The sequence below is a fragment of the Babylonia areolata genome, chromosome 13, assembly GCF_041734735.1.
Source record: "Babylonia areolata isolate BAREFJ2019XMU chromosome 13, ASM4173473v1, whole genome shotgun sequence".
In the NCBI taxonomy this organism is placed as follows: Eukaryota; Metazoa; Mollusca; class Gastropoda; order Neogastropoda; family Buccinidae; genus Babylonia; species Babylonia areolata.
In genome coordinates this window covers 16,281,849-16,291,848 of record NC_134888.1, presented here as the reverse complement: position 1 = coordinate 16,291,848, position 10,000 = coordinate 16,281,849, and the positions used below count along the sequence as shown (strand labels likewise).

Below are 10,000 nucleotides of genomic sequence, written 5' to 3'. Positions count from 1 at the left end.
ATTAACGATAGGTTTGCATGAACAGAAGATAAATATATGCATGCACTCGCGGTCGAGGTTTGAGAGAGAGAGAGAGAGAGAGAGAGAGAGAGAGAGAGAGAGAATCGCAGTCGCAATCGCAATATTGAAATCACCGAACCGGACTTTTATCTGGTATGCGTTATCATATATCAAATGGGACTTTTTACGCAGCCTGATAACCATCTCTCCTAGAATAACCACATCGAAAAAATTCGTTTTAAAGATTTCGCGGGTCGGGAAGAAGAGGCAATTTCGAAAATGGACTGATTATAAAAATTTAAAAAAAAGAGATGATTTGAAAGACGGATAAATCATAAACTGGCTCTCTGAGAAAAGAGGGAGGACCGGAAAGACGTCATTTGAAAATGGGCCAATCGGGAACAGACGTTCTACTTGTGGGCGGAAACGACAGCCCCAAACTTTCCCTCCGTGTGCATCTCAGTCCGCGTTAAACGTGTGTTCAGTTTATGGCCGCTTCATGATGTAGCAACAAGGAAATACCTTCAGGCTTGGAAATGTCGTAACTGATTCGGTCTAACAGATTCGTTTTTGTTGTTGTTGTTGTCTTTTACTCTCTCTCTCTCTCTCTCTCTCTCTCTCTCTCTCTCTCTCTCTCTCTCTCTCTCTCTCTCTTTTTTTTTTTCTTTCTCCCCTCTGTCTCTTTTATCTCCCCCCTTTTATCTATCTCCCCCTCCCTCCCTCTCTCTCTCTCTCTCTCTCTCTCTCTCTTTCTCTCTCTCTCTCTTTCTCTTTCTCCCCTCTTTCTATCTCTCTCTCTCTTTTCCCCCTCTCTCTCTCCCTCTCCCCCCCACCCTCCCTCTCTTTCTCTTTCACTCTTTCACTTCAGGCGAGACAGAGATACCGACAGACAGAGGAGAAAAAAAAGTATTTGCAATTGGGGGTGGGGTTGGAGGGGGAGTGGCTTGGGGACGAGGGGGGAGGACGATTGCAAGCCTTGTGGGAGGAGGGTGGGGGTGATGGACAGGCCAGTGGGAAGAGGAAGAGATGAAGAGCACTACGAGCAAAATGTCCTGACTGGAAATCATCGTATCGAGGATTAATCGATGAAGTAAGGATAGTGGGATTCCAACATTGATCAAGGTGTCCTTTAATTACCGTACAACAATATAATCATTTATAGGACGTCAGTGATTGATAGAAAGATACAAGACAATTTCCTAAACCCTAGTGAATTATTCAATCGCAATGACTGTCAAAGTCGAGTCGAGTCGAGTGACACACACACACGGAGAGAGAGAGAGAGAGAGAGAGAGAGAGAGAGAAGGGAGGGTGGCCGGGGGGGCGGGGGGGGGGGCACACATACATATGGTGTTGTTCGTCCTTCGAAGTCGAAGATGCCCACTTCAGTGTCAGATAAGGATGATGGTGGAGGATCTGTGACTGTGGATCCGGAGGTGACTGGTGAGGTCGGGTCGGAGAGCTCGCCCACATGTGGGACACGTGGGGGTGTCGAGGTGCTGCAGCAGTGGGAGTGGATGGAGGTAGCTCGTGCCTTGCGCGCGCGCCGCGTTTTCCTCTAAACCTCTGCGGTGTGTCAGTTTTCTGCATAATGCATGTATGTATACAGTATATCGTAAACTGCGTTCGCTTGACAACGATTTCTTTACGGCAACGACGACTGACAACTACGATGATGATGATGATGATGTCACGTTTTCAGTGGAGATGTGTGAACTGATGATTCATTCACTGTGTGGGTTGCAGATTCCACGATCGACCAGGACTGAACCTTGCGGTCAGCTGAGATTTCGTCAGCTGCTACTGGTTGGTCAAGGTAGGCTGGTGGTTTAGGTGTGTGTGTGTGTGTGTGTGTGTGTGTGTGTGTGTGTGTGTGTGTGTTTAAGGGGGTGTACGCGTGCGTGCTTGCGTGTGTTTGTGTGTATGTGTGTCTGTCTGTGTGTCTGTACGTATGCATTAGTATGTGGGGTTTGGTTTTATATTGGCTTTATTGTGGTAATGTTTTGTATGGTGATGTATTTTTACACTCTGTTTTCAATGGCGCTTAGAAAGTTACGAAAATTTCTATTAAACTGGTGTTATAAAGACACATCCATCGTGGCTCAGAAAGCGAAGCTCACACACTGTTCTCATGTATTTGGTGTTCTTGTTTCACCCATTGTATTTCCTTCCTGTTCCGTTCAGTGTTCGTTCGTTCGTTTTCATTGTTGGTTTGGCTTTTTGTTTTGTTTTTTGTTGCTGTTTTTTGTTTGTTTTTGGTGGGGGTTTTTTTGTTTGTTTTTGTTGTTTTTTTGTTTTGTTTTTTTCTGTCTTGGCTACGCATGTGTGTTAAACTGTCTCTGTCTCTTTCCTCTGTCTGTACCTATCTGTGTATCTCTGAGCCTCTCTCTCTCTCTCAGCAAGGCGTAGGTAATGCACGTGTCCTCGTGAGTGCCTTGAGAGAGAGATTGGTCAGTAGTTTCTTACGGGAATGGGAAGAAGGAATACAGACTAGCCAACGCTTTGAATTTTATGACCAGTTCAAAAGAATATTCAAGGTTGAGCCATATGTGGACTGTAAACAGTTACGCTGTCACCAGATTGCATATGTTCAGTTCAGATATGGCATTTCACCCATTAACTCTCATAGGTTTCGGTACCGAGCAGATTTATCCCGTCAGAAGATACTATACCAAGTGTGTAAGCTTGAAATCGAAGATGAAAACCATGTTTTGTTTGTCTGTTCAGCTTATGTGGCTTTACGCAACGTGTTCTTTCCGGTTGAGTCCGAGACTCATAATTTGCCTGCACTGATGGGAGCTGATGACGACCAGACCGTGTCAAAGCTTTCTCGCTTTCTGTATACGGTTTTTAAATTGCGCTCAGAGCGTACACGCTTAAGTTGGCTTCCAATCTGCATCGCAGCATTCCATTCTGACACTCGTGTTGTTAGTGTGAATTGTCCTTTGCTACGCTTCATGACAGTGTCTGTCTACTTGAAAATGAGTTCTTTTTTTCTTTTTCTTTTTTAAACGCTGATAGACCTATCCCAAAATGCCCATTGAAATGAACCCTATGTGTTTCTTCAATAAAACATCCTCCTCCTCCTCTGTGTGTGTGTGTGTGTGTGTGTGTGTGTGTGTTCGTATCCCTTTGCTCCCCCTCTCTCTCTCTCTGTGCCTTTCAGTTTGTCTGTCGCTCTCGCATCTCTGCTCTCACTCACTCGTTCTCTGTCTCTCGCCCGCTCGCTCGCTCTCTCTTTCCGCCTCTCTCGCTGTCTTTCTTGTCTCTGCCCGTCTCTCTCTCTCTCTCTCTCTCTCTCTCTCTCTCTATCTCTGTCTCTCTCTCTCTATCTATCTATCTGTCTCTCTCTCTCTCTATCTCTCTCTCTCTCTCTATTTATCTATCTCTGTCTCTCTCTCTCTCTCGCTCTCTCTCACTCTCTCTCTCTCTGTCTCTTGCACACACACACACACACACACACACACACGCACACGCACACACACTCACACACACCACAATACAACACAACACAACACACATCGAGACAGAGAACAAGAGGAAGACAAGTACAGAGCGAAACCAAAAACTGAGTCATGCAGACAGATAGACAATCATCAAACAGACACTATATTACAAAGACACCGCAGACGAGCCCTGTCTGTACGGGAACTGTCCCCCTCCTCACCCTCCCTCACCCGTCACCCCCCTCCCACCCCTCACACACAACACACACACACACACACACACACACACACACACACACACACAAGCCTTGGCACACGCACCAGAGGACGACAATGAAAGAACCCACAGACAGACGTTCACCCGACAGTGTGGGACAGATCAATCCTAGGACACAAGGCCAACTGAAGTCATTCAGAGTTCTCTCTCTCTCTCTCTCTCTCTCTCTTTCTCTCTCTCCTCTCCCCTTTATCTCAATGATCGTGTATAACCACCACCACAACAAACCAGACTGGTAACTCCACGAATTAGAGTTCAGAATGAAAACCCACGGATGTCGCTCAGTCCAACAAAAACTGCCCCAACGATATATATATATGTATATCGTTATACCTTAGTTTATTTTGCTTCAGTTCCGTTTTTCCTTTCTGTTCCATTTCATCTGTTTTGTACCGGTTTTTTTTTTTCTGATTTGTACCTTCAATGTCACTAGAGCTTTACAGCTAATGACATTAAACATTTCAGTGTTCAGTGTTCAGTTCTCTCTCTCTCTCTCTCACTCTCTCTCTCTCTCTCTCTCTCTCTCTCTCTCTCACTCTTGTCTGCCTCTGTCTCTGTCTCCGTCTCTCTCTCTCTCTTTTTATTTCTCTCTCTCTCTGTCTGTCCTTCTGTCTCTGTCTGTCTCTGTCTGTCTGTCTCTGTCTCTCTGTCTCTCTCTATATATATCTATCTATCTATCTCCCTCTCTTTTGTCAGCTTTTTTTTTACTCTCTGAAGAAAGGACAGTGGCGAATTTTTCAAACACAACAGTGGGGCGTGTGAATGAATACTGATTGCTTTTTTGCGTTGACTGTGGGCTCCGGAACGGGACTGTATAAAGTCCATGCTGGCAACACAGGGCTGTAAATATTGCAGACCGTATATCACGTGTAAAGTCGCATTCCTTCTGCTGTCTTCTTCTTCTTCTTCTTCTTCTTGGCTGTGTTTATATCTCTCTGTGTTTGTCTCGGTTTGTGTGTGTGTCTGTGTTATCTTTCGTTTTTTGTTTTGTTTTGGAGGGAGTCTGTTTGTCTTTTTCTGTCTCTCTCTTTTTTTTTTTCTCTCTCTCGGCTGTTTGTCAGTCTGTCTCTCTCATCAGTCTGTTCTCTGTCTGCGTGTCTTGTTTGCCTCTCTTTCTCCCTGTATCTGCCCTGCCCCCCCACGTCCACCCCCACACCCACACCCCTCCGCCCCCCACCCACCCGTGCCTCTACCTGTCCCTTCCTCTGTGACTCAATATATACGCGAAATTTGTTGATTTTGTGAATCATCGTTGTGTGTTTTCTCTAGATTTTCTTTTATCAAGGCAAGGCAAGAAAAGGGTTTGTTTCGCGTGCCCCCTCGGGGCATTGAAACATTGCATACGGTCATCATTTACACACATCTAATAAATACAAAAAGAGTGATGTCAAAAACAAGAAGTAGGCTCATTCGTTCAATCTCTTAATATACACATTGGCAAGTGCTATTTCACTCATAATGGAAACAAACAAACAAAAAACATTAACATCAACAACAGCAGCAGCAAAAATCAAAAGGAAAAAAAATCGTATCAATAGACAAAACAATAATATCTATCAAATATGTATTTTCTTGTAACTGTCATGGTTGAGGTTGTAGGCCTTCGTCATTGAAGCCGTTCACAGTTCTCTCTGTCTGTCTGTCTGTCTGTCTGTCTCTGTCTGTCTCTCTCCGGTTGCTCTTTCCTCCCTCTCTCTCTCTCTCTCTTTGCCGACCAACACTGCTGCCAGGAAATATTTCCTTTCTGTGTAAACAGCAGTCTGATTGACCAGAATAGAGAGAAGTACCTTTGTTTCCTCAATCCAGTGATTTTGCTTCAGTATATCACCATTGACTCGGTTTACAAATCCTTTGGGCTGGTAGTTATTACTTGTTCCTCTACCAGCCAATACGTTTGAGAGATTATTGCCTTTCTTTTCTCGTTTACCATATTTTCGGCTGGAGAAATTTGTTGTTGCTGTTGTTTATGGTTGCTGTTGTTGTTGTTGGTGGTGGTGGTGATGGTGGTGGTGTGGTGGTGGTGGTGTGGTGTGTGTATGTGTGTGTGTGTGTGTGTGTGTGCGCGTGCGCGCGCGCGCGCGCTTTTTGTTTGTTTATGCAAATCAGTATTTTGGGTTCATGGCGTTCGACGCTTTCTCTGCTAATCAAATGAGTTTGGCTCACAGTTACCTTATTTCTCTGGGATGCCTAGATAGTTATTGATGTTTACTCTGTACCAACCAATACGTTTGGATAAAGATTATTTCTGTACGCGCCCACCCACCTCCAGCCCCTCCACACACACACACACACACACACACACACACGACCAATACTTCTGGCACACGAAGCACTGACTGACCATAGTCATGGGATTACAAGATGTCGCTTTCTGATTGGCTGAGACCACTGAGACTGCTGCACTCAATCTGGGAAGGTCTGGGGGCTTCATAATGATCTGTGTTTGATCGTCGTGATGGAAGTGTCGGTCACTGAGGGGTGCGCTGGGGAAAAGAGCAGAGAAGAGAATACGAATGGTTTATTCAGTAAAGGCCTGTGCCTCTTGTGAAGGGGTGTGTACAGACATCTGGGGGGATTTTTTCCCAAAAAAATATCATGTCAGCGCGGTTTCTCTTTCTTTATACAGATAAAGACACATATTTCGGACAGTGTCAGCATTTGTAGCAGCGAAGAGAGAGAGAGACGCTTTGTCGCTTTGATATTTTATTGTCATTACCTGCATAGGTCTATTGACAAGGGGGTGATAGGGTTAATTCTTATGTCACCACAAGTACCATACCACACTCTGCTTAGTCCATCAAAACAAAACAAAACAAAACATGCAAACAAAGAAAAACAAAACAGCTTTTATCGAAATGCAATATCATTACAGTATGGAAGCAACAAACATTAAAAAAAGAAACAAAAACAAAAACAAAAAGACAAAAAAAAACATTACTCGACCATCCATTCTATCAACGATACTGTTCAATGTCTACCTTATTATCTGGCTTACAGTCTGAACATAAGATAGTAGATATTATACATTATTATGAAGAGAGAGAGAGAGAGAGAGAGAGAGAGAGAGAGAGAGAGAGAGAGAGAGAGAGAGAGCATTTAATATCCCTTAAGCAATGAAGCCCTTCGGACACGGGGGCCATTACAAACAGTCCTCGTGAGCACAATGCTAGACACTGGCACACGCGTCTCTCACCACCATCTCACCTCTCCGTTTCACCAAACACAAAGATGCATTTACCTGCAAGAGAGAGAGAGAGACAGACTGACAGAAAGACAGAGAAAGAGAAAGAAAGAGGTTTATAGTGCCAGAGCACTAGACAGATGGTTTTATTATGGTCTGCAGGTCCGGATTACTCATAATAACGCCTTTTTAGCTTCTACCTTCAGCCCCATCTGCAAACTGAACACGTATTATTAACTTTGTTCTGGCTTCCTGTTGTCTCGATTTGTACTTTCTTTTAACGTAAGATGGTGTTGCGTGAAAAAAGGAGACGCTGGCCTTAGAATCACAGCACTTTATACATTTGGACGTACAGAAAAATGGAATTTTCATTTTGCTTAAGTGTGATTCCAATTCAAAGATATTCTTGTCTCTCTTTTTGTTTAAGTATAATTCGAGTTCAAAGATATAATTGTTTCTTCGTTGCTTAAGTATCATTTAATTTTGAAATAAACTATTTTGCTGATTTAACGTTTTTATGTCAAAAGGGGATATTATCTATCGAACATATCCGTGCAAACAAACATCTTTGGCAGCACCTGTAAACGATCCCTCTTTTTCATTTGTTTTTGAAGAACTTGCAGTCAATTCCATTTTATTTTGGATCGTGATGTGACATTTCCCGATCTGTATCCGAAGTTGGACTGGAAATACGAACTGATTAAACATTAAAAAAAAAGAAAAAAGTTTGAGACTCTGAAAAAGACGGTATGGAATAATGGGCAGGAAAATATGCATGAGTATCGGACCAAGACGTCTGTTGTAAACCTCGCAGTACACAACATGTGCATGACATGGATCAGACTTTGGCTTGATGAAATGAGGCTGTTGAATGGAAGTATCGCATGACCGGCCATCGTCTGAAGGGAAAGGACCTGTGAGAAAAGTTATGTTTTACAGCGATTTGGCACGACATGGGTATGGCCGAAACCACACTGTTGAAAAAAGCCCTACTCCAGAGATGGAGATCTTGTCTGAAATGTTCCTGAGCCGGCAGTTTCGTTGATGCGCAAGGCAAGGGATATTTTCAGTTTCTGTGCACACTGTTGATTGATTGATTGATTGATTCCTTCTTCCTTTCGCTTCGTGACAGTTTAAACACGGCGGGGATGATTTGCATCGATTTCACTTTCTTGTTTGTCTTTGGCTGCTGTCTGGCAGTCATACTCTGTGTGTGTGTGTGTGTGTGTGTGTGTGTGTGTGTGTGTGTGTTTATGTCTCTGTCTCTCTCTGTCCGTCTCTCTGTCTCTGTCTGTCTGTCTGTCTGTCTCTCTTTCTCTCTCTGTTTCTGTCTCTGTCTCTGTCTCTCTGTCTCTGTCTCTCCCTCTCCCTTCTTCCACTCCCTAACTTTATCTGTCTCTCTCTCTCTCTCTCGTCCACGCCATCGCTCTCTCTCTCCCCCCCCACCCCCCCCCCCTTTTGTTCACATACCAAATCATTTTTTTCTTTCCCTTCTTTCCTTGAGGGGATAGTACTGAATAACGCCAACCATACAAACACACACACACACACACACACACACAAACACACACACAGCCACACAAACACACACGCACGCACGCATACACACACACAGACACACACACACACACACACACACACACACACACACACACACACACACACACACACACACACACACATTTTCAGGGAAGCATAATATTCAATTCAATCGATATCTTGTCTGTCTGTTACGTAACTAATTGACATTTCATTGCTTGACTTTGTGTTCGGAGTTTATGATGTCAGGGTTTTAGATAATTGACCTGGTATGTTTGTGTGCATGCGTGCCATGTTGTTTCATTTGCACACAAGTACCTGTATATAGCGCAAAGCCTACAGGCGATGCATAGTGTTATTAATTCAAATGGAAATTATACTCATTTTGTAAATACCCACACATTTCCGGTACACATATATCGGCGTGCACGTGCCAACGCATGCGACAACATCAAATCGTTTGTACATGTGAAAACGTGGATGTGCTCGTCATTCTGTATGGTCGAAAGTCAGCATGAACATGCACAATGTTCACGTGTATTCACCAGTTCAGCATTGTTAGCGTTGCAGTGGACTGCGCTTGATCGTTTAAAGATACTTTCTTGTATTCGTGTAATACGTGGAGTGATGACCTAGAGGTAACGCGTCCCCCTAGGAAGCGAGAGAATCTGACCGCGCTGGTTCGAATCACGGCTCAGCCGCCGATATTTTCTCCCCCTCCACTAGACCTTGAGTGGTGGTCTGGACGTTAATCATTCGGATGAGACGATAAACCGAGGTCCCGTGTGCAGCATGCACTTAGCGCACGTAAAAGAACCCATGGCAAGAAAAGGGTTGTTTATGGCAAAATTCTGTAGAAAAATCTACTTCGATAGGAAAAACAAATATTAAAAAAAAAACTCCACGCAAGGAAAAAAAAAGTGTGGCCCTGTAGTGTAGCGACGCGCTCTCCCTGGGGAGAGCAGCCCGAATTTCACACAGATATATCTTTTGTGATAAAAGAAGATAAGTAAAATTCAAATACAAATACAAATGCCTTACTTAAGTAATTCACCTACGTGCATCACATAGGGCGTGGCGGGCAGAAAGAGTTGACATCAGCAGTGAGTGGAAAGGCTTGGACAGGTTGGATGCTGTGTGTGTGTGTGTTCTGCAGATCTCCTTCACACCCTCAGTCCAGGTCTTCCTTGGCTTTCCTCTCGCTCCTGGTATGATACCACATAGTAGTAAAATACTCGCAGATTGAAAAGATTTGTTCACACCAGTTCATACAGTCTTTCCAGAGCGGGATAAGAACGTGCTTTTCGCAGTCACATGCCAGAATCTTCGCACGCAAGTTGCGCATCATTTTATTGATCATCAACATCATTCCGATGAACTATGACATAAATCGACTCTTCCCCAGTATCATTTAATCATCCCAGAACAATGTTGTACATCATTTTAATCATCCCATAACAGTGTTGTACATCATTTTAATCATCTCAGAACCGTGTTCTACGTCATTTTAGTCATTTCAGAACCATGTTGTACATCATTTTAATCATTTCAGAGCCG

General features: G+C 43.8%; 1 protein-coding gene across 1 annotated transcript in view; it reads left to right on the top strand.

Moving 5' to 3' along the window:
* LOC143289096 (uncharacterized) overlaps positions 1-10,000 on the top strand; it is a 391,817-nt gene that overhangs the window by 150,776 nt on the left and 231,041 nt on the right. Inside the window, exon 4 of the mRNA XM_076597944.1 lies at positions 1,747-1,816. The gene's annotated coding sequence lies outside the window, so the exon portion shown is untranslated. The remainder of the gene's footprint in view (positions 1-1,746; positions 1,817-10,000) is intronic.